The sequence below is a fragment of the Ovis canadensis genome, chromosome 21 (genome assembly GCF_042477335.2).
Source record: "Ovis canadensis isolate MfBH-ARS-UI-01 breed Bighorn chromosome 21, ARS-UI_OviCan_v2, whole genome shotgun sequence".
NCBI lineage: Eukaryota > Metazoa > Chordata > Mammalia > Artiodactyla > Bovidae > Ovis > Ovis canadensis.
Genome location: NC_091265.1, coordinates 59871148 through 59894514, shown reverse-complemented (window position 1 = coordinate 59894514; position 23367 = coordinate 59871148). Strand labels below are relative to the sequence as shown.

General features: G+C 47.9%; 1 long non-coding RNA gene across 1 annotated transcript; it reads right to left on the bottom strand.

Annotated features, from left to right (window-relative positions):
• Positions 1-9873: 9873 nt before the first annotated feature.
• On the bottom strand, positions 9874-13244 carry LOC138427032 (uncharacterized). The gene is made up of 2 exons (XR_011251873.1): positions 12628-13244; positions 9874-12445 (listed from the first exon to the last, which is right to left on the bottom strand). It is a non-coding gene; the product is annotated as an uncharacterized lncRNA (long non-coding RNA).
• Positions 13245-23367: the final 10123 nt, after the last annotated feature.

Genomic DNA, 23367 nt, shown 5'->3' with positions numbered 1-23367 from the left:
CCATTAGGCTCAGTAGGAAAACATGAAGTGCTGTGATGGGGGCGATCCTGAGGGTGGGTGCTGGGGGCTCTCTGGAAGCAGGTTAGGACGCCCAGACACACAGTAAGAAAATGGCTAAAATAGTCATACAAATGTGAGAGAGTAACCATTAGAGTCATGAAAATATTAGTTACTGACAGATTAAGATGAGTCTAATGGGCCACAGCTTTCCACATCCTTTGGACCCAAATCAAAATAACGGGAGTCAACGGGAGGACATGCCTTATCCTTGCACAAGGAGGCAACAGCATGAAGACATCATACGGAAGGAAAAGTAGACATGCACGAACCCCAGGAAAATCTGGGAGTGAAAGGAGGCAGGCCTATCCTCACCACATAGTGGGGCACAGAGCCACAGTGTGGGGAACTGGAGCTGCAACATGCGCAGACAAATGGGGAACAGGCACATAAACCAGTGAGGTGCAGGGACGATAGGCGGGTTGCCAGTTACTCATTATGGCAAAAGTCCAGATGGAGCTAAGATTCAAATAGAAATAAAACCTTAAAAGAACTGGGTAATACACAAGGTTTAACAAAAAATAATCTTGAGCTGGATTAGTCTTTCTGAAAGACAAGAAAGAAAGTGAAGTCACTCAGTTGTGTCCAACTCTTTGCGACCCCATGGACTGTAGCCCACCAGGATCCTCCATCCATGGGATTTTTCAGGCAAGAGTACTGGAGTGGGTTGCCATTTCCTCTCATAAAATTCAGTAGTCATAAAAGAAAACACTCATAAAAAAGCTTAAATATATTTAAAACTCTTGAACACCAAAAAATCTAGAAGCATAAAATTTAAAGGTAAATGACAAACAGTATTTGCAGCACAAATGACAAAAGAGTTATTAACTAATATGTTAAGAGCTCTTCTTTACCAGCTGAGCCACAAGGGGAGCCCTAAGAGCTCTTAAAAATCCCCAAGTGCACAGCCCAACAGAAATGCAAATCAAAACTGCAATGACATAACTGTTTTTACTTTTCACATAGACAAATAAGTTCAAGAACAGTGTCGGTAAAGGTGTAGGGAATGGTCAACCAGAACAGCCTTCCTGGAGTGTAAGCTGACGGCTCCCTCATTTTGGAAAGGAACGAACTACGGGCCAGAATTTCCCTCAAAAGAAACGTACGGCGCAGATGCAGCTGCCGTGTACACCGAAACACACAGAAACGGATACTTAGTATAGATTTACATACAGTAAAAGTTGCTGCAAACAACCTTATTTGTTCCTCAAAAGGGGAATGGATAATTCAAACATGGACCTGTACAGATACTACACCAAGGCAGACAAGAATACAGGTACACGGCGAGCTCAATGCACTGTTATCTGAACCACCCAGTGTAACATAGGGCCTCACAGCAAAATACATACACGAGCTCTCCAGAAAGCTCCAGCAACTAACTGGCCACAATAGCAGTCTCTACGGGAAGGGAGGGCCAGGGGTTAGAGGGGAAAACATCATGGTAACTCTTATGGGTTTGGATTTTAACATGTGCAGGTTTTACCCTGAACATTTTTTACACCTTTACATTGAATTAGAGAAGTCTTTGCCCTTAGGGTCAGCTCAGGGCAGAGGCAGGGCCTGGATCTGACACCAAGACGACGGGTCACACAGCTGTCACATTGACAGAAGAGTAAGGGGGACACTGCAGCCATCACCCCAGAAGCTGCGGGGAGAGAACAAGGCTGGGGGGACTGACCCTAAGAGGAGAGAGAGAGACAGAGGGATTCACACCCGTGTTCCTGCCACTGGGTGGCCTCTCAGAGGAGAGCGAGCACATACTAAACCAGAAAGCAGCCGAGGCAGTGCTGAGAAGACAGGGGGCAGACTGTGCCTCACCTGCACACACCTCTTTCCCCTGAGGACAGAAATGCTGCAGACAGCTGCCAGTCAGGTTTCAACAGACCAAACACAGAAGGTAATTTTGCAAACGTCACAACTGCTTTTCTAGAAGAGTTTGTTTTTCAACCTGCTTAGGGGAAGAACACTGGAAAAGATTGAGGTTTGTTAGGCTTGTCCTTGTTTTGTGCTAAAAAGTCGGACACCATCTTCAGTTAAAATCTGGTTATGAACAAGCAGTTTCAACTGAATTTCACAGCACATTAGGAGACGACCAGCATTATTCTACTTGGGCAGCAGAAACTCTCAAGCCACCTCACAAGACTGTGAGTCCCAGACCTGGACAGCACCGGGGTAGGAGAGCTGGCTACAGGGCGTGTGGAGCAGGTGTGCCTGGAGCTCACGCTTCCTGCAGGCATCATGAGCTGAGGGCTGGCATAGCACATGTGCAAAGAGGTATCTACAAGATGCTCACTGCAGCACTATCTGTATGGCCAGAAAACCCTGGAAATCACCTTAGAAACTCAACAACAGGAAAACGGTTAAAATGACTATGCCAACATGCGCAAGATTAAATAAACATTATAGAATCATGAAAATAATAAAGATGTTTGCATGTTTGCAGCTGAGCAGATAATAACAGGATAAAACTGTTGTATGTCCACGGAGGGGAAATGTCTGAAGGACAATAAATGAAGTTTCTATTAATAACTATTCTTGGGAGAAGAACTGCAGAGAAACATCTATGTTCTATGTTTTTCTACATACTGTTTAAAATTTAAATGCAAAACTAGTGATTTATAGAGGGATTAATATAAATTCTGCCACAAACGTACATTCCACAGTCCCATCCATTACCACAGTACACAGTATAGTAACATTAGCCATGAACTTACCTAAATCTTCCAAGTTTTGGTCCCTTCGAGAGTTGCTGCAATGCAGAGACAAGTGCAGAACAAAGCCACAGGGGGACGTGGATGGAGAGTGTTTGGCTGGGTATTCTCAGTAGCCTTATGACATGAATAATTGAAAAAATTGTACCTTAAGAAGATTACAAATGATTATATGCCTTGCATTCTGGCACCTCCATCAGCTTCAAGTCCACAAATGTAAACCCACAGATGGCAAGAGTCCATTGTATCCATTAAAGTCTCAGTGGGTCACTGTGAATCCATGACAGATCAGAGACAGCAACTGGCAGGAATCTTAGAGCTTGCTTTTCAGACTGTCAGAGAGGATATGCACATATACACTCATACCCTGGCAAGCAAATCTGTACACCCACTCCGGAGAACCGGGCAGAACTGAGCATACAATGTCTGACATTTTGGTACCTACTCCGAGAAATATTCATGTGTATGCACACAGGGTGTGTATGACAACGATCACACAGCATCCAAAGGGACTGGAAATAGTGTAAATATCCACCAGCAGCAGCATGTCTAAATAACTCATGGAACATCTAAGTAAAGGACTAGTACCCAGCCGCTTAATACAAGGCTGGCAGTTCAACACGTACTCATGGGAATCTCCCTACTGCCAAATGAAAAAGGCAAGTCAGGAATGATATATGGTATAAAACAGTATTTTCCCACTTACATAGATTTTTTAATATTAAATGTGGATTAAAATGTATAGAAAAAGGTCTAGCAGGAAACAGCACTCAAGGTGGGGTTGGTTGGGGTCGGGGGGTGGTGTGACAACCTAGTCAGTCAAGCTTTAATTCTGTATAAGAGAGCATCCACCTACCACTTATCCAATTACACTGACCAGAATAAAAAACAATGGGAAAAATGGAATCATTAACTATGTCCATATAGTCACATTAGAGACTCCAAAATTACACACAAGGTAAAGGATGAATCTTAATACCATTAAATGAGAAAAATTCCAGAAGCTTATACTTTTTCTATAAAGTTAAAAACTACTAAAATGAAAATTATAGTTCATTTAGGTAAGTTTTTTTCTTTTTCCAAAGTTATATGAGAAAAGAAGAAGTAAAAGAGAAACTTAGTATTCAGGATCATAACTACTTTGGCTTAGAGGGAGGCAGGAAGGGAAACGAGTAGAACCCCATAGGTGGCCAAAGTCACTACATGTCCTAGTTATATACTAGAAGATTCAAAACTGTCTGCCACAGCATCAAAACATCACGGAACCAAATATAAGACAGCCATGTTTTACGTCTCGAACCAAAGATTAACCCAGTTCTGTGTGCTCAAGTTCCAACAAAGAGAAGGAATATTCTTGCCTTAAGGAGTAGCATATCTTCCACTTACTAGATTTTATAATGAACACTTAGTCATTAAAATCCAAAACATTTGATTAGAAACAGCAAAAACTAAAGACTAAAAATGTGAGAAGTAGATTCAGGCAGATAATTACAAGCAGCTAATACAGACAGACCCGCAACAAAAGCACGATGACAGTATTTGCTTAAAGTCTGATAATTCAACTTTGTCAGTGTAATCAGTTTAAATACACCAAGCAGGCTGGATACATAACTCCTTAAATGGAGAAGAGCATTTACTGTAAGGTGGGAGTACACACGTTTAGCTACTAAAGAAAAAGTAATCAGAAGTAAACGTATTAGTTGTTACTATTAGTCTTGTTACATCAATCTTTAAAATGTCTTTGTATAATACTTTCTAAGCACAACAGTAAAAGGAAAAAATGAGAGTAAGTTTGATAATCACTGGCAAAAGCTTCCCTTCCCAACTATACAAGGAATTCATGATCTTTATAAAATATAGAAATTTTATATATTTGGTCAATTTTATACATTTGGTAAATGGTCAAAGAAAAAATACAAATGGTAAATCAAGTGGTAAAACAGACTAAACAGTAATTACAGAAATACAGGCTGACCACGTAAGTACTTTTTAAATAAAGCAACAATAAATACTTTATAACATTCAACGTGGCAACAGTTTCTTGGACATGACACCAAAAGCAGAGGAAACAAAAGTAAAAACAGATAAATTGAATTACATCAAAATTAGAAACTTCTGTGCATCAAAAGACACAATCAACAGTGAAAAGGCAACCTATGGAATGGAAAAACATATTTGTAAACCATGTATCTGATAAGGGGTTCATATCCAGAATATGTAAATAACTCCCATAAATCAACAACAAAAAACAAATAAACCATTTTTTTAACTGGGCAAAGGTGAAAAGACATTTCTCTGAAGATACAGAATTGGGCAGACAGCATATGAAAAGATACAACACCACTATTAGGGAAGTGTAAATCAAAATCACAATGAAATATCACTTCACACCCATTAAGATGGCTACACTAAAAAAACAAGTGTTGGTGAGGCTATGAAACCTTGTAAATTGTCCATAGGAGTATAAAATGGTGCAGCTGCTACAGAAGATAGTATGAAAGTTCTCCCCAAATTTAACATAACGATATCCTATGAGGCAACCATACCCCTTCTGGGTATATATCCAAAAGAATTGAAAGCAGTGTCTCAAAAAGGCATTTGTACACCCATGTTCGTAACAGAATTATTCACAACTTAAAAGTAGAAGCAACCCAATGTTCAAGGATGAGATGTTCAATAGATATGTCCAACGGATAAACAAGTTGTGATGTATACATACAATGCAATATTCTTCTAAAAAGGAAAAAAATCTTGACACATGGTACAATATGGATGAACCTAGGGGACATTATGCTACATAAAATAAGCCAGTCACAAAACACAAATATTATATGATTCCACTTAATACGAGGTACCCAGAGTTCTCAAACTCATAGAAACAGAGAAGCAGAATGGTGGTTGCCCAGGGTTAGGGAGAAGAGGATGAGTTTAATGGGTACAGAGTTCCAATTTTGCCAAATGAGAAAATTCTGGAGACTATCTGAACGCTACTGAACTGTACAGTAGAATGGTTAAGATGGTGATGCATGTTATGCATATTTTACCACTCATTTCTTTAGAAAGTAGCAATAAATAAAACAAAAAAACCTGATGCTAGCAGTTATGAAAGGAAATAGATATTCTCACAAAAGTAAGTGTAAGGTATCTGGAAAGTATCTGAGAGTCTGCTCAGTGACCAGGCTGTGCCACCCAAGAGAACAGATATGGATATATATATATATATATATATTTCTACCAATACATATTTACATATTTTCACAAAACTTGAGATGCTCATACTGGCACAAATGAAAAGTTAAAACACTGTTTACAACTTAAGAAACCGGCTCAACGTGTTATAGCATATGCACAATAGGGTAAAGTAATGCAACTGTTCATTCATGGTATTTTCTTGAGGTCATGAACCCCCTTCAGCAAGCTTATGGTTTCCGCGGAAAAACAGTTTCAGAGCACTCACAGGCTTCTACAAGAGTCCTCCATGGGATTTCTGTGGGATAATTAATATCCCTGAGAAAAAGCACTTCCAACGCATTTGTGGACTCTGCTAATACAAAAAATCTGCATGGAAACAAACTTAAGGTGGAAAACCAGAACAGCCCAGAACATGTACACAGATTACACTACATGAAAGGCCCAGAGAAGGTGAGTGAGTAGTGGGAACCAGAAGGAAGAGGCTGGACCTAGGCTGGCCACGAAGGAGGCAAAGGAATCACCATCACCACTCAATGAGGAGCGGCCACGTGCCAAATACAGACATCCATTCATTCTCCCACCTCACACAGGAGGAAAACCAGCCCCGAGAGGCTCAGAAACTGCTCCCAGTCAGGAGTAGATCTGCACGTCTGTCTGCACCAGAACCGCCCCCAGTTGGGCTCAGTTAACACAACGGCCACCTGCCCGCAAGTCTTCAGTGAACCGTCCAGTTGTGACAAGTCTCCCAGCTGAAAGCACTCTCTGCCACTCCATCATCCAGCCACAGGGAAGGAGCAAGTCCAGGGGCTCTGAGGGGGTACCAGGCCTCCCCTTGTACACACACACACAACCCCCAGTCCCATCTGCTAATAAACTCCAGTTGGAGTGAATGTTTAAATGTAAAAAAATGAAATCATACAATTGTCACAAAATAACAGAGATTAATACTTACATGCTTTGGGATTGGGAGAGATCTAAACTAACACAAGTACAGAAACCACAGGAAAAATGATGGACTCAGAAAAACTGTGACTTTTGTATGACTGAAAAACAAATGAAAAGGCAATCTACAAACTGGAAAAATATTTGCATCAAAGAGAATGAAGCATTAGTGATACATAAGTGCTTTTACAAAATAGAAAAACGAAGTACAAAGTCACACATGGATGCACACACAACACTGCAGATGTCAAAACACACAGATGTTCAGTACACTAGCAGGGCTCACACACACAAAAAGCTGCCTGGACCCAAAAGGGGAGCAAAGGTTTTTAGTGTGAAACTACCTCATTTGAGAAAAAGTAGGGACAAGGTTTACCTTAAGATTGAGGACACTATTTACAAACCCCTCCCAGGAGGGCAATTTAGCAATATGAACTTAGACGTAATAAGTCTGACAAAGGCAATTCATGTGTTGAAATATATTCATGTATCCCCAAGAAATACTATCAGATATGATAAAGTCTGAGCTAGAAGGAGGGTTATCACAGCATTACTTACTAAGAAAAAGTGGAAAATAACTTACATGTTGTCTAAATGAAGATATTTTAAATTAAGTCACACAATGAACATTATGTCACCACAAAGATGCCTAGGTGAAAAGAGCTGCACAACAGCATCTACAGTATAATTCCAATTTTGTGTAAAAAGGTATATATCCTATGCATAGGAAAAACAACAAACCTCTAGAAGCAGAGAGGCCAATAACAATTATCAATAAGATTACTGAGGAGTTTGTTTTTATCAATTTTCTTATTTGTAAACTTTACAATAAACCCATTTTACAACATGAGAACTAACAGTTATTTAAAATAAAAGAAAGGGATGTTGGTGCAATGCTGAGGGGCCCTGGAAGGTAGAGCCTTCAGCAGAAGGCGTCCTACTTGGGAGACCAGAGGGTGGGAGTGGCTGCCTTCACCCAGAGGAAGGTCAAGGCCACCCTCCCTAAACACAGCTTTCTTATTTTTGGTTATTTTGCTATCTTTCTCTTGTCATTTCCAGACTGCATCTGTGTATTTTTGCATGTTAAACATTTATATTTTTTTAATTTTTATTTTTACTTTATTTTCTTTACAATACTGTATTGGTTTTGCCATACATTGACATGAATCCGCCACGGGTGTACATGAGTTCCCAATCCTGAACCCCCCCTCCCACCTCCCATAAACATTTAAAACTTACCACAAATATCCAAAGCATGTCTTGCCATTTCATGTAACATCAGCACTGCACAATAGCAAGTACTGCCCAAGGCCAGAGGTTAACATTTCCTCCAGAAACTTAAGTACACAAAGAGGTTAGCCCTGGCCACGGCCACAACCAGTAAGACAAACCAAGGGCAGCCAACAGAGTGAAGTGGGGGTGAGGAACCCCTTCTGTTAACACAGGCCATTTACAAAGTTCTCAGGGTGTCCAGTCTGGGCCCACAAAGGAGCCTCAACCAACACTTCCTCTTCGGCTATTTCTTTTTGAAAGAACTTCCAAATTCACCTCTTGCTATTTTTATACCCCATTACATTTAGCTGCACCAGATCTCCACTTTCCACCTAAATGCTACAAGCCCACTCCCTGAATTTCATTGTACCATGCACTGCCTCTCAGAGTTCAGACGGAAGGCTGAATTCAGATCTATGTATGAGGATGCAAACCGATCAGCAGTGATCACCAACACCATCAACGATACCTTTGACATACCCCACCTGACCTGTGAACAGAGGATAAAGAACAGGCAGGGCCCTGGGACAAGGCAGAAGCCAGGAGGGCGTGGGTACAGCCTCCAGCTGCCTGCTCTGCTCCTGTACCATCAGGCCCACTTCACAGTCCCTTTTCAACGACATTTACACCCCCATGGAGAAACTCTTCATCAGCCCACCAATCGCTAGGTAACAGTACCCAGAGACACTCATAGCAGCTACCCTGAGTTTGGTAATCACTGTATAAAAACAAAAGGAAAAATAAGTTCCAAAAAAAGGCAAGGCAGGCAGAAAAGAACTGAGCAAAAACAAGAAGGGCAAGGTAGGAAAGGAAGCCTAGATTGTTCTGGGGAAATCAAGAACAGGGTGCTGAGCAGGGGAAAAATCCTTGAACCTGCACAGCTGTGAGCCTCAGGACAGGCGGGCACCTAATTCCAGTCTCTGCAGGGGCCACACCCAGCTGCTCTCCCAGCCCCTCACTGTGGTCACAGAACAGCCTGTCCCTGTCCCCTTCCCACTCCCTTGGACATAAAAGCCTTCTCAGCAGAGGCGGGTGGTGGTTTCTATTCCAAGTTCATCTCCTGTAAAGCAAAACCTTAGGGCCCCAATGAACACAGAACAGCAGCACAAAAACGAGCTCCCAGCATCACTGCTGGGCTCTCCCCGCCCAGGACACAGGGGCAGCTTAGACACAACACAAACCCTGGATTCCAAATTGCTTAGCACAGCACTTATGCAATTAGTAAAATGAGAAGTATGTGCTTAAACCCAAATCCTAGACACATTCCAGCCTCCCAAAGACCACAAGTATGTCAAACGTATATTACATGTTCTTTCCATTTGTTAGGCTGCTCACAGTCATCAAGAGAGATCCCCTTTTTAACAAACCATTTGGAAATATAATTCGGTAAAATTCCAAGAAGTTAGGAAATAGTCTCCCCACCCTGACAATGACCTTCGTTGGCTTGTGGTTTGTCACCACATTTTGCACAACCATCACACACTCCCAGTCAGCAGAGTCCATCCCCAACTGCCACTGGGGACGCAGGCCATTCAGGACCTACCAGTTCTGTTGAGGTTACCATACTGAGCTCAACGACCTCAGTCTGGAGTTACATTAGTCAATCTAAGCCTAAATCTACAGCATGCAGGTACATTTCGCTTCATGATATACAGACAAAATCAGAGTTGAAAAAATATAGCAATACAAGCAATTCTAATGAGTTTAGAACGCAAACCTTTATTCGTGCTGTAAAGGGGAAGAAAAGTGTCAGTAGTTACACACATGACGCGACAAGGACTGGTTCTTACCATACAGAGCAACATGAAAGATTCCTTTCCACCTGTTTTTACAGTTTCAATTTCACAACAGCTTACCGGAACATATTTCCCCATACACGCATGACTAATGCTCTTTAAATTCCAATGACAGTAACTGTATCACATGCCCAAGTTACAGGTTAAGAACGCAACTATCAACATACTTGTAAACATTTTAAAGAACCCAGAAAAATTCCATGTCGTAAGTACTGAGGGTTTAAAATTCTCAAAACGAAATTCAATGGGAAAAATGGACAGGATAGAGTCACTGGTATTACTTTATCACAAAGGATTGATACTTCCCTAAATTTTTACAAACACCATAATCCAGGAAATAACTCCCCACCCCCAGTTTCACTCTTTATTTCCCTACCTGATTTTGGTTAAGTTTCCCCTCTAGTACTCCTTCACTTAACACAAACATTCAAACTGAAGATGGTGTGAACTATTAACTGGAACCTTAGCAAGCGTACATAGATTGTTTGCTACCAAATATTACAGTAATTAGAGAGTGATCACGATTTAAGTTCTCCTTGTTACAATGAGGATGAAAAGAAAAAGCTTTGGCTATTACTAATTACTCATCACAAAGAAAAGATAAGATGTTTATAGAGCAAGAAGTAACATACAAAATTCCTTTAGAAATCATTGTTTTCACTTTGCTCAAACTTTCAACTGCAAAATACCAAGTGAACAAAAATGTTACAAACCCAGAAGAGGGCATCTAAATGCGTACCAAAATCTCAAAATACTTTAAAAGCCCACAATTTGGGTAAGTATTTTCTGAAACTAGTCCCTGAACATTGCACACCTTCAGATAAACCACTTAAGAAATTTGCAAAGGAGTGAAAGATGTTAATCTGCTGATGCAAGTCCCTGACACCCATCTTTCAAGAGACTGATACCCAGGTTTCAGTTACCTTTTCAGCCTTCCCCTTCTTATAGCAAAGCAAAACAATTTTGCTTTTTTGCCTTCCCCACCCTTAGCAGTTTGAAGCACTGTAGAAACTTCAAGTAACAATTTAACTATCATTAACAATGTACTATTAACTAGCATTCTCTTTGCCTTTGAGCTCTATCCCCTAGAGTTCTGCCTACTGATCTTTTCTCCAGAGAATTCCCTTCCACCCACTTTCCCTACCCCTCCCACCCTCCGCCAGCCACACCTAATCACAGCCTTCTCTTCAGCTCACCCTCCCCAGGGCCAGGCTGTTTCCCACCCCTCAACCCCTCACCTCAGGGCCCTCCCCTTTGAACAGGAAGATTCCTCTGAAATCTAATCAACTAAGATAAGTTAAGAAGCATATAGAGCAAGATGAACAGATTACTCGGTACCCTGACTATTCCCTTCTGGTAACAAAAGTGACCAAACTAAATCTGCCATTTTTATCACAATCTGGATATGACCATCTCGCGCCCTCCCACCTAGCACAGCACAATGACACCCCACCCCCACCCCCACTTCGCCAGTTGGCTTCATTTAAGTCAGTTGGCTTCATTTAAGTATTTGCCTAATGCATTTCAATCTGGAACGCTTTCCCACACACATTATATATCACACTAAGAACTCCTCCGACAAAAGCACAGGCAGGCAGGTGGGTAGATGAGGGTCACTGGGATCCATGTGCAAGCTCCATCTACAAGGCATCATCTGAGTTGTGGCATCAGCGTTAAAATGTTCTACAGCTTAAGAGTCTTCTGGAAACAAGGTTCGTGGCACACTAGTATGACAGGAGACTCAATTTAGAAGATGGCAGCATCTGAAACCTCCAACCCAGGAAACGGCCTGCTGACATTCACGTGCCCAGAGATCGTTGCTCCCGGATCAAACACTCAAAGCAACACATCTGCTGACGGCCCCGGATCCATCTGCTTTGGCCTTTTAAAGACTGCCCCTCATAAGCTCATGAAAACCTTAAAGGATGGCCTCCTGAATACAGGGGTTCCTGAGCAAGGCCTGGAAACATGCCACTGGAGAACTTCCTCCTCCTAAGCCTCTGGAAATTCACTCTGCAGACAGCAATTTAGACGGGTTCTTTCCTCCAGGGTCTCCCCTCCTGCACCGCTACGACTCACACTGGCCAGGGGCTCCATTTCTCCTGGTGCCATCAGATCGCCATGATGAACACTACAGTAACAAACCACCGTCCATGAGGCATTTTCGTAGCTTTTAGATGGTACCGTCGCTGCGGGCCCACCCAAGGGTGCACATTCAATCCCCACCCTCTCCACTGGCAAGCAACACCACCCCGCCCACCCAGAGTCTCAGCAGGGGCTGCCTCTCCTCTTCACGGTTACCAAGATACCGACTCCAATGGGAACAACTTTCCCGGCTTACCAGATTACCAGAAGCAATGTTTTAAGTGAATGGGTAACCTCGAGAGAGTGAAGGGGAGGAGAGGGGGCAGAGTGAGCTCACAGAACAGGTTAGCGAGGAACCTAGAGGAAAAGTCCAAAGGGGAGCACTGCCACCTGGAAAATAAAGTGAGGGTCAATTTTGTTCGCCTACAGCCCTCGCCTGCCAAACATACCAGTAACCGCTTGGACCGGCACCTTACCTCCTCACTCACTCCCTAGGACCACCCTCACACCCAGACCTGGGTTTCACCAGGCTGGGCCTGGCTGGACCCTGTCCCGGGCCGAGCCAGACTTACATACCGCCCTGGGCCAAAGCTGTCAGCCCCGCGAAGCTAAGTGCAGCTTCCACCACACGAGGCCTCATCCCCAGGCGGGCTCACAACCCTTTGTCTGGAAAAAAAGGGACTGCTGGTATTTACAAGTTCAAGTCCTCCCCTCCCTGCCCACCTGCCACCCTGCACCCCACTGCCTGCCTTCCAGCTCCTTTTCAAAGCATCGACTGACCAACTCCGCCTCCAGCAAGGGGGGCAAGACCCTCCACCTCCACCTCCACCTCTCCGTCTCTGCTTTCCTCTTCCTACACAAACCCGGGCACCGGGGGCCCGCTCAGCCTACGCAGGAGCGGCGCCCACCCAAAGTTCAAGTTTCCCTTCTCCAGCAGACAGCTGCGACAGCCAGGCCTGGGGTGTCGTCTTCCCCTTGGGTTACTGCGGGCCCTTTCAACACAGCTCTCCCCAGCACAATTTCCCCAAGATCTAGTCCCCCCGTTAACCTTCCTTCTCTTGGCACCCCAAGTTCCCCAGCCTCATCTAACGCTGCCATATCTCTCATCTATCTCCTAAGACCCTAAACTGGCCAACTCCGCCCTCCACAACTAAGCCCAAGCCCCTAGTCCTCCCTGTGGCTAACTCCTACTGGACAGGCCACAACTTTTGCTTTTATAGCCCTGGGCCGCGTCACTGGGGCACTGCTCAACGGGACGATTCCTCCACTGCCACTGGAAAAAAAGTCCCTCCCCAACCCGGGCCAAGGAGATGACTCCGGGCGGCTCCCAGTCTCCCGGGTGTCTAGGTCTCGAATTCCCCAGTTATCCCCACTCCTCTAAGCAAGGGCTTCCTGAGATCGACGGCAGATCTCAAGGTCACCTTGGGGGGAGGCGGATTCCAACGGGGACGAGGGTGGGGAGAGAAATCCCCTTCTCAGCCTGTGATGGAGCCGAGGGTTTAGAGGCTTCCCGTTCCTTGAGGGGAGGTGTGGGTGGGGAGTGGATGAGGCGGGTTGGGGCTGTTCTCTGGAAGCGAAGGGAACTGCTGGGGGTCGCCTCAGGTCACCCCCGCCCAGCAGAAGCCCAAAAGAAGCGCCGGCAGAGCGTCTGGAAAATTCCGGGCGGCGGCCGCGGAGGGATCTCTGCAGAGGGCGCATCACTCCCTGGCGGCGGGGGTGGAGCGGCAGCGCGTGACTCCTCGGGCGTCGGCTGGGCCTCGTGAGCGCCTGTGATGTCAGCGCTGAGGCCTGCGGGTGGGAGCGGGGCGGGGGAGGGGCAGCCCGCGGCCCGCCGGGCTGGAGCCAGGGTTCCGCGTGTGGGTGTCGTGGATCGTAAGCACGTCTGCACCGGGCCCGCTCTTAAAGAACCGCACCCACAGCTGTGCTCAGTGTCTTTGACTAAGAAACATGGCTGTGATTTTTAAAAAGTTGGTTAAAAAGTTAAGCCCCCATGTTGCTGCTTGGTAGCTTGAGGGGCGTGTGTCATCGCTTTGTTATTCTGTTACCAGGGGCCTGGAGGCTTCAAGTATTTCATCAGAAAAGTTGGGCCTGTTGGGTTAGAGTACTTTATGATTATTCATTCTCTATTAACTGGGAAAAGGTAGTTGTGAGGTAAGGAAAAGCAAGATCTTGTTTGTGCAGAAAACAAAACGTGTAACTGGATGGCAACAAGACTAAAAGTATATAGATACTTAACCCTTTTTCCTTTGGGGTTGGGAGGTGAGGAAAAACATTTGGGGTGCGAAGGGACCTAGTTTGTCCAAGCTACTTTACAACCTGTGATGGGCCTCGGGGTCTGCCTGATGCTTGGGGCGTGGGGGGGGGGGGGGGCACGTCCCGGTGACTGCCTACGGGGAGCAGGCTCTCAATGTGGCTCTCCCAAAGTGGAAGCAAAAGCAACCCCGTGAGCGCCTGTCCCCTCCACCGAGGCCTGGCAGCGCCTGCGGGACTGGTGAGAATTTGGAAAGGGTCGCTGGCATCTCCCTTGCCTGTGTAGGGGTCAGAGTAAGGAGAAGTCGCAGCTCCAGACCCCCACGGGGCGTCCTGTCAGCCCTGCCGCATGGGATGGAAGGACAGTGGTCAGGAGTAAGGAAAGCTGAGAAGGGCCTCTTGGACCAACTCCAGCCAGGAAGTCTTCTTCCAGGATAACCACCCACACCCTAAACAAACCCACCTGTGACAACAGGCTCCCTTGGCAACAAGGGGGAAACTGGGGAAGGAGGGTTTTTTCCCTCAGCCTCTGCAAGATGGCATCAGCAGCTGCTAGGCGGGGGCTGGGGCCAGCTGCTGCACCCTTCCTGGTTCTCGGAAAACTGCTGTTGCTCATGTGACCGTCGTCCCAGAAGGTTGAGTATGTGGCAAGCCCAGGCTTGTTCACAGGGCAGCTCAGCTGCTCTCTCCAGCCAGGGAAAGATTATGGAAGCTCACTTTTCCCCAAGGTCTGGCTCATCTGTCTTGTCCTGACATTTTCATAGGTGGGTTGGGGAGACTCGACCTGAAAGAACAGTGTGGAAAAAGGGAATTGCATGTCAGAATGTTCTAGAAAGGCTGAGAGATGTGTGTAATACCAAGCAAGTAACTTCTCTGCTGAGTCACAGTACCAGGCTGTGGGCTCAGCTCTATATTTATCTACAAGGTGCCTGAGAGGATGTAGTCACTGGTGTGTGTCTGCTTGATGTCTCAGCTTGCTGCTTTCTTTGTGTTAGTCTCTCGGTTGTGTCCGACTCTTTGTGACCCATGGACTGTAGCCCGCCAGGCTTCTCTGTCCGTGGAATTCTCCAGGCGAGAATATTGGAGTGGGTTGCCACACCCTTCTCCGGGTGCTGCTCTCTACGTGGTCTAATAACCTTTCTCATTCACACATATTCCCAAATTCCAGAACCACACTGTCTTAGCTTTTTTCAGGAGAGCAGGAGTATGTGGAAGTAGCCACACAGAAAGCATTAGGATCCTACAGATCTGAGGACTCCCAGCACAAAAGGAACGGCTGACCTCCTCTGTGCCCTTATGTCTGGAGGAGCCCAGCTCCATTCGAGGACAAAATGACACAGTTGCAGTGGGTCCTGGTTTGTTTCTCCTGGCCATGGACTTTTCCACAGCTAGTTTTCTTTGGAAATGGGATGTGTGACGTGTTTGAGCTCAGATGAGGGTAGAAAAACCACACAGGGACCGCTCTGTGCTGCCTTAAGGGGTCAAGGCAGTGCTCATGGTACGGTGGACAAATGTGGGACTTGGGATCTGCCTCTTTCTCTGCAAATAAGGCTAAAAATACTTCCATCCTGACAGAGGAGGAGGGGCAAGGCAGCCAGTGTGTCAGCAGATTTCTGTAGATCAAAACAAGCTGTTCCAGGAAACAGCTGGTAAACAAGATGACCTTGGATCTCTGGGTGGGGCTGGGTAGTGATGGGTCCGCCACACCCGGGTGGGTGGCTGAAGCCTGCTGCTTCTGGCCACCAGCCAACTTAGGAGCTCAAGTTGGAGGGGAAAGGAGGTTAGGAAGGTGTCGCCCAGGATTTCAGGGTCAAAGTCCAGGCTTCAAGTCTTTTTTTCAAAGCCAGGGTTGCCTTCCTGACTTGTTCCGCAGCCAGCTCAGCTGGATTGTTAACAAACATACACACCAGCCGGAGGAAGGACCCAGCAGACAGAAAATGAGGAGTGAGGGACATCCCTGGTGGTCCAGTGGTTAGAACTCCTCACTTCCACTGCAGGGGGAACGAGTGCCATCTCTGGTTAGGGAACCAAGATCCCGTAAGGGGTGAAGTGTGGCCCAAAAACGGAGAAGAGAGGTGAGAAAGGGGTGGTACTTCAGGTTCAAGATGGGACAGGATGATAGTATTGCTGCAGCCACTAGAGAATGTGCCAGAACCCTGCCCCCCACTCCCTCCCCCCCAGGTCCAGTTCCAGAGCCATGGCCTTCTGGGTCACCTTGGGCTCACCACTCACAGGAGACCCGCGGCCAGGAGCCCTGAGGCCCCGGTCCCAGGGCCTGAGTGAGGAACTGCACAGTCACCGCGTGCTGGCCCAGAGCCCTTTCTGCCTTGGCCAGCCTCACTGCAGCCCAGGAGGGACCACGACCGGGAACTCTTACCCAGCCCGCCCTGGCCTCGCCTGCCCTGGCAGAAAACAGGCCTCAGCCTGGGCTCCAGCCTGCTCCCCACACCCCCTTGCAGCATGACCCTGGCAGGCCCTCACACGCTCACAGCACGCCTTCCTGTTCTCGCTTCATAATTCTGATGAATACTGTCCTGCCTAAAAGCACTTCACCCAGTGGTCACCTGATCCAGTCCACACTCAGCTCCTCCTGGCTTCTGCCGGGGTCACCTTCTCATTGAGTGCCCCCCACCCTACCCCTTCCCTTGTGGCTCAGATAGTAAAGAATCTGCCTGCAATGCAAAAGACCTGAATTCTGTCCCTGGGTGGGGAAGATCCCCTGGAGAAGACAATGGTAACCCGCTCTAGTATTCTTGCCTGGAGAATCCCATGGACAGAGGTACAGTCTATGGGGTAGCAAAGAGCTGGACAGGACTGAGCCACTAACAGCTTCATCCTACCCTACTCCACCCCCACTGGGACTCAGCTCCTCAAGAGAGGGGTTTCTATCTGTTTTGTCCTCCACTGGGCCCGGCAGTCTCTGAAAATGGCCCTGGCATGGAACAGACCTCCAGGCATGTGTTGACCAAATAATTTACGTTGGTTTTGTTTTGTTATTTGGTCACTCAGCATGCAGGATCTTACTTCCCCGACCAGGGATTGAACCTGTGTCCCCTGCAGTGAAAGCACAGAGTCTTAACCACTGGACTGACAGGGAAGTCCCTAACAATTATGTTTTGTAAAGGTCACTTTGCAAAAGGATGTTATGGTTGGATGGCATCACCGACTCAACGAACATGAATTTGAGCAAACTCCAGGAGATCGTGAAGGACAGCGAAGCCTGGCAGGCCGCAGACCATGAGGTTGCAAGGAGTCAAACACAACTTAGCAACTGAACAACAAAAAGTGCTGTCCACTGTGAGGCTCTCAGTAAATATTTGTGATGTTTCTGGACAGATGGAAGGGAGGAAATGAGTTCCCAGGTCAGCAGCAGGCCCACAAGCTCGATTACAGGTCCAGCTCTGGCGGCCTGTCCAGCCTTGGACTCCCAGGTCTTGAGAGGAGGAGAAGGGAGAGGGGTTGCTCCCTGTGGCCCCGGCCCAGCAGTTCACATGAAGGGTGACCCTGGTCACTGCTGAGCAGCTCCAGCCGGGCCTTCCAGGTGGTGCTAGTGGTAAAGAACACGCCTGCTAATGCAGGAGACATAAAAGAGGCAGGTTCGATCCCTGGATCTGGAAGATCCCGTGGAGGCAATGGACAGGACTGAGGTGACTTAACAGCCAAGCTCTTTTCTATGGCTCGCCTGGTGGCTCAGCTGGTAAAGAATCTGCCTGCAATGTGGGAGACCTGGTTCAGTCCCTGGGTTGGGAAGATCCCCTGCAGAAGGGAACGGCTACCCACTCCAGTATTCTGGCCTGGAGAATTCCATGGACAGAGGAGCCTGGCAGACTATAGTCCATGGGGTCACTAAGAGTTGGACACGACTGAGCAACTTTCACTTTCACTTTTTGGGCTGCTAAGGGAACCAGGCGGAGAAGGCAATAGCACCCCACTCCAGTACTCTTGCCTAGAAAATCCCATGGACGGAGGAGCCTGGTGGGCTGCAGTCCATGGGGTCTCTAAGAGTCAGACATGACTGAGCGACTTCCCTTTCACTTTTCACTTTCATGCATTGGAGAAGGAAATGGCAACCCACTCCAGTGTTCTTGCCTGGAGAATCCCAGGGACGGGGGAGCCTGGTGGGCTGCCATCTATGGGGCTGCACAGAGTTGGACACGACTGAAGTGACTTAGCAGCAGCAAGGGAACCAGGGGGGCCTCTCTGGTAGGAGGCATTCCAGGGAGAGTGTGCCAGGGGTGGATACTCCCAGACCCTTGTGTATAAGACAGAGGAGGAGATGGGCCAGCCCACCTGCAGTTCACACTCCTTTACAGGTTCATAGTCCTTGTGCCCTGAAGCCCTGCCTCCAAGTGCTGACCAGATTCAGTTGTCCCCTCCACCCCACCCTGAGCGGTTGTGTCCTCAACCCCAGCCCCCAGCAGAGGGAAGGCCTGTGGAATGAGCGACTTGGTCCCACAAGCCTTGCCCTCCTTGACCATTGTTGCCCCACTAGTGGCTTCCAGATCTCCTTGCCAGCCCCGCTCTTGCGGACTCTCAACTACAAGTTGGTACTTGCCAAAAGCCTTGCCAAGGACTGAACAACAAAGGCACTTGCCATCTGCCTCTGTGGAGGCTGAACCCTGTGCTGCTGCAGCTGGTGACCTTCAACCCCTGGAGGGAGTTCCGGGTGGAGTGAGGCACTCTGTACCCTGGTAGGGCAGGTCTTTAGATAATTGGATATTTTCAGGAACTGATTTCAAGGTCCCAGTCCTGCATCTCCTCATATCTAGAAAAGCACTAAATCCTTTCATGATGACATAAATCCTTTCATGATGACATCAGATGCTTGTGACTAGCAGAAAACCTCTTATAAAGTAAGTGCTTGATTGCATGGAACTACCCCTTCATGGAATCTTACATATTGACCTTCCGCCACTGCCTCTCTTTTGGAGAAGGAAATGGCAACCCACTCCAGTATTCTTGCCTGGAGAATCCCATGGACAGAGGAGCCTGGAGGGTTATAGTCCATGGGGTTGCAAAGAGTCGGACATTACTGAGCTACTAGCACGCACGCACGCACGCACCACGCACACACACGTTGCCTCTTTGGAGCAGTCTCTCACAGCTGTCTGAGGTGCTGCCTCCCGGGCTGCAGTCCTCATTTTGCCCCAAATAAAACTGAACTCGCAGCTCCCAAGTTGTGCATCATTTTTAGTTGACGAGACTAAGTCAGTCCCAGCTTTTGTAGCCTCCTTCCACCCTTTGGCCTGTGTCCACCGTGCCAGACTCACGCCAAGCCCCACCCACCAGGCGTCCACCTGTGGGTGAGGGGCTGGCACGGTGCCGACACCCACCACCTCCCATGTCTGGGTCTGCACAGCCCCCTCCGCCTCTCCCAGGCCCACCTGCAGCCCCCACTGCCAGAGCTCGCTTAGGCTGCGTCCCTGCAGATGGGACCATCTTCAGACCTGAGCCTGTCTCACCCCCTTAGTGACCCCGCTGGAGCACTGGTTGTTCAGACTCTCCTTGACCCTCTGAAGGAGGACGTTTCTGTTCCAACTGCCTTTGGCGCCTGAGTGGCATCGGAGAGAGAGGGTGAGACAGAGAAAGGCGTGTGTGGTGCGGGAGCTGCCTCTGGGCAGAGCTGCTGCTGCTGCTGCTAAGTGGCTTCAGTCGTGTCCGACTGTGCGACGCCATAGCAGCCCATCAGGCTCCCCGTCCCTGGGATTCTCCAGGCAAGAATACTGGAGTGGGTTGCCATTTCCTTCTCCAATGCATGAAAGTGAAAAGAGAAAGTGAAGTTACTCAGTCGTGCCCGACTCTTAGAGACCCGGTGGACTGCAGCCTACCAGGCTCCTCCCGACTCTTAGCGACCCCATGGACTGCAGCCTACCAGGCTCCTCTGTCCATGGGATTTTCCAGGCAAGAGTACTGGAGTGGGTTGCCAGAGGAACCTCTCCAAATGGTCCATCTGCCCCTGGAGGCTGCTGACCTTGATGCTGGGAGCGAAGCCTCTGCTTACTGACCCAGAGAGTCAGCTATTACCACTTCCTCCTCCTCCCCAAATGCCAAGGTCAAAGGGGCAGGGGACACAGAGGTCCTGGGAAGAGCAGGAGCTATTATTATTCTCCCGCTTGCAAATTATACCTAAGAAAAGTAGCTCAAAATAGCTGAGGGCAGAGTACGGGTGGGGGAAGGGAGGTGCTGAGAGATGGGCGGGACTGCCGGGAAGCGGCATGGGGGGAGGGCTGGGGCCTGGGACAGTCCCCAGGCATGGGAGCAGGGCTGACGAGAGCAGGGCAGACGTGAGCAGACCCCGAGTGTGCCCACCCCACTTCCTGGATTCCATGGTTTTAAATATTTTGACTCTGTTTTCATTCCACACACACACACAATCCTAAAGCAGAATCTGTTTTCATCACACACACACACACACTCCCAAAGCAGAATCTGTTCTTGGGATGTAGATCCTGATCTTTGAAAAATGTGGTCCCTCACCAACCTAGACAGCATATTAAGAAGCAAGCAGAGACATTACTTTACCAACAAAGGTCCGTCTAGTCAAGGCTATGGTTTTTCCAGTGGTCACGTATGGATGTGAGAGTGGGACCATACAGAAGGCTGAGTGCCGAAGAGTGATGCTTTTGAACTGTGGTGTTGGGGAAGACTCTTGAGAGTCCCTCGGACTGTAAGGAGTCCAACCAGTCCATCCTTAAGAAGATCAGTCCTGAGTGTTCATTGGAAGGACTGATGTTGAAGCTGAAACTCCAATACTTTGGCCACCTGATCCGAAGAGCTGACTCATCTGAAAAGACCCTGATGCTGGGAAAGATTGAAGGCGGGAGAAGGGGACGACAGAGGATGAGATGGTTGGATGGCATCACTGACTCGATGGACGTGAGTCTGAGTGAACTCCAGGAGTTGGTGATGGACAGGCAGGCCTGGTGTGCTGCAGTCCATGGAGTCACAGAGTGGGACACGACTGAGCGACTGAACTGAACACCAACTGGGGACCGGAGGGAGAAACCCTGTATCTGGTGCTCTTGAAGGCCCAGAACCCCTGATCGTGGACCAGAAGAAGGTGGCGGCGGTCAGAAGCCAGGCGGTCCCCCTGAGAAGCAGCAGGCCGAGTTCCGGGCTGCGGGCTGCGTAGGATCCGGGCAGGAAGTGTGGGCTCCGCCTCTGCCGCTGAGCTGGAGAGGAAAGGGCGGGCTCAACTGCCCCCTGCTGGCCACAGCCGGACCTGCAACCTACAGGCAGCCGCTCCAGCTCCCCTGGCGACCGCCTAAGGAGGTCTGGTCGGAGCCCGCTGAGAGGAGGCAAATCCATTGCCGCGTGCAGCACAAAGCAGTGAGTGAGGTTCTGTGGCAGGAAGGATGGCGTGGTAGACAGAATAAGGACCCCCAGGATGTCTGCATCCTAACCCCGGAGCCTGTGAATGTTAGGTTACATGGCGAAGGGAAATTCAAATTGCTAATCAGTAGACTTTAATAGATGGACTTCCCTGGTGGCTCAGATGGTAAAGCGTCTGCCTACAATGCGGGAGACTGCGGTTCGATCCCTGGGTCGGGAAGATTCCCTGGAGAAGGAAATGGCAACCCACTTCAGTACTCTTGCCTAGAAATCGCATGGATGGAGGAGCCTGGTGCAGGTTACTGTCCATGGGGTCGCAAAGAGTCGGACACGACTGAGCGACTTCACTTTCACTTTCAGACTTTAATAGGGAAATTATCCTAGATTATCCGCCTTAAGTTCAGTCGCTCAGTCGTGTCCGGCTCTTTTGCGACCCTATGGACCACAGCACGCCAGGCTTCCCTGTCCATCACCAACTCCTGGCGCTTGCTCAGACTCATGTCCATCCAGTTGGTGATGCCATCCAACCATCTCATCCTCTGTCGTCCTCTTCTCCCGCCTTCAATCTTTCCCAGCATCAGGGTCTTTTCCAATGAGTCAGTTCTTCCCATCAGGTGGTCAAAGTGTTCTAGTTTCAGCTTCAGCATCAGTCCTTCCAATGAATATTCAGGACTGATTATCAGCCTTGGCCCAGTGTAATCGTGAGGAAGAGGAAGGCAGAAGAGCCCGAGAGAAACATGGAGAGAAAAGGAAGAGAGCAGTGCTGTGAGGACCCCACTGGCCTTCACTGGCTTTAGGGATGGAGGAGGGGGCCACTGAGCCCAGGAAATAGATTTATTCTCCTTAAAGGAGTACATCAAGGCTGTATATTGTCACCCTGCTTATTTAACTTATATGCAGAGTACATCATGAGAAATGTTGGACTGGAAGAAACACAAGCTGGAATCAAGACTGCCGGGAGAAATATCAATAACCTCAGATATGCAGATGACACCATCCTTATGGCAGAAAGTGAAGAGGAACTAAAAAGCCTCTTGATGAAAGTGAAAGTGGAGAGTGAAAAAGTTGGTTTAAAGCTCAACATTCAGAAAACGAAGATCATGGTGTCTGGTCCCATCAGTTCATGGGAAATAGAGGGGAAACAGTGGAAACAGTGTCAGCCTTTAGTTTTGGGGGCTCCAAAATCACTGCAGATGGTGACTGCAGCCATAAAACTAAAAGACGCTTACTCCTTGGAAGAAAAGTTATGACCAACCTAGATAGCATATTCAAAAGCAGAGACATTACTTTGCCGACTAAGGTCCATCTAGTCAAGGCTATGGTTTTTCCTGTAGTCATGTATGGATGTGAGAGTTGGACTGTGAAGAGGGCTGAGCGCTGAAGAATTGATGCTTTTGAACTGTGGTGTTGGAGAAGACTCTTGAGAGTCCCTTGGACTGCAAGGAGATCCAACCAGTCCATTCTGAAGGAGATCAACCCTGGGATTTCTTTGGAAGGAATGATGCTAAAGCTGAAACTCCAATACTTCAGCCACCTCATGCGAAGAGTTGACTCATTGGAAAAGACTCTGATGCTAGGAGGGATTGCGGGCAGGAGAAGGGGACGACAGAGGATGAGATGGCTGGATGGCATCACTGACTTGATGGACGTGAATCTGAGTGAACTCCGGGAGTCAGTGATGGACAGGGAGGCCTGGCGTGCTGTGATTCACGGGGTGGCAAAGAGTCAGA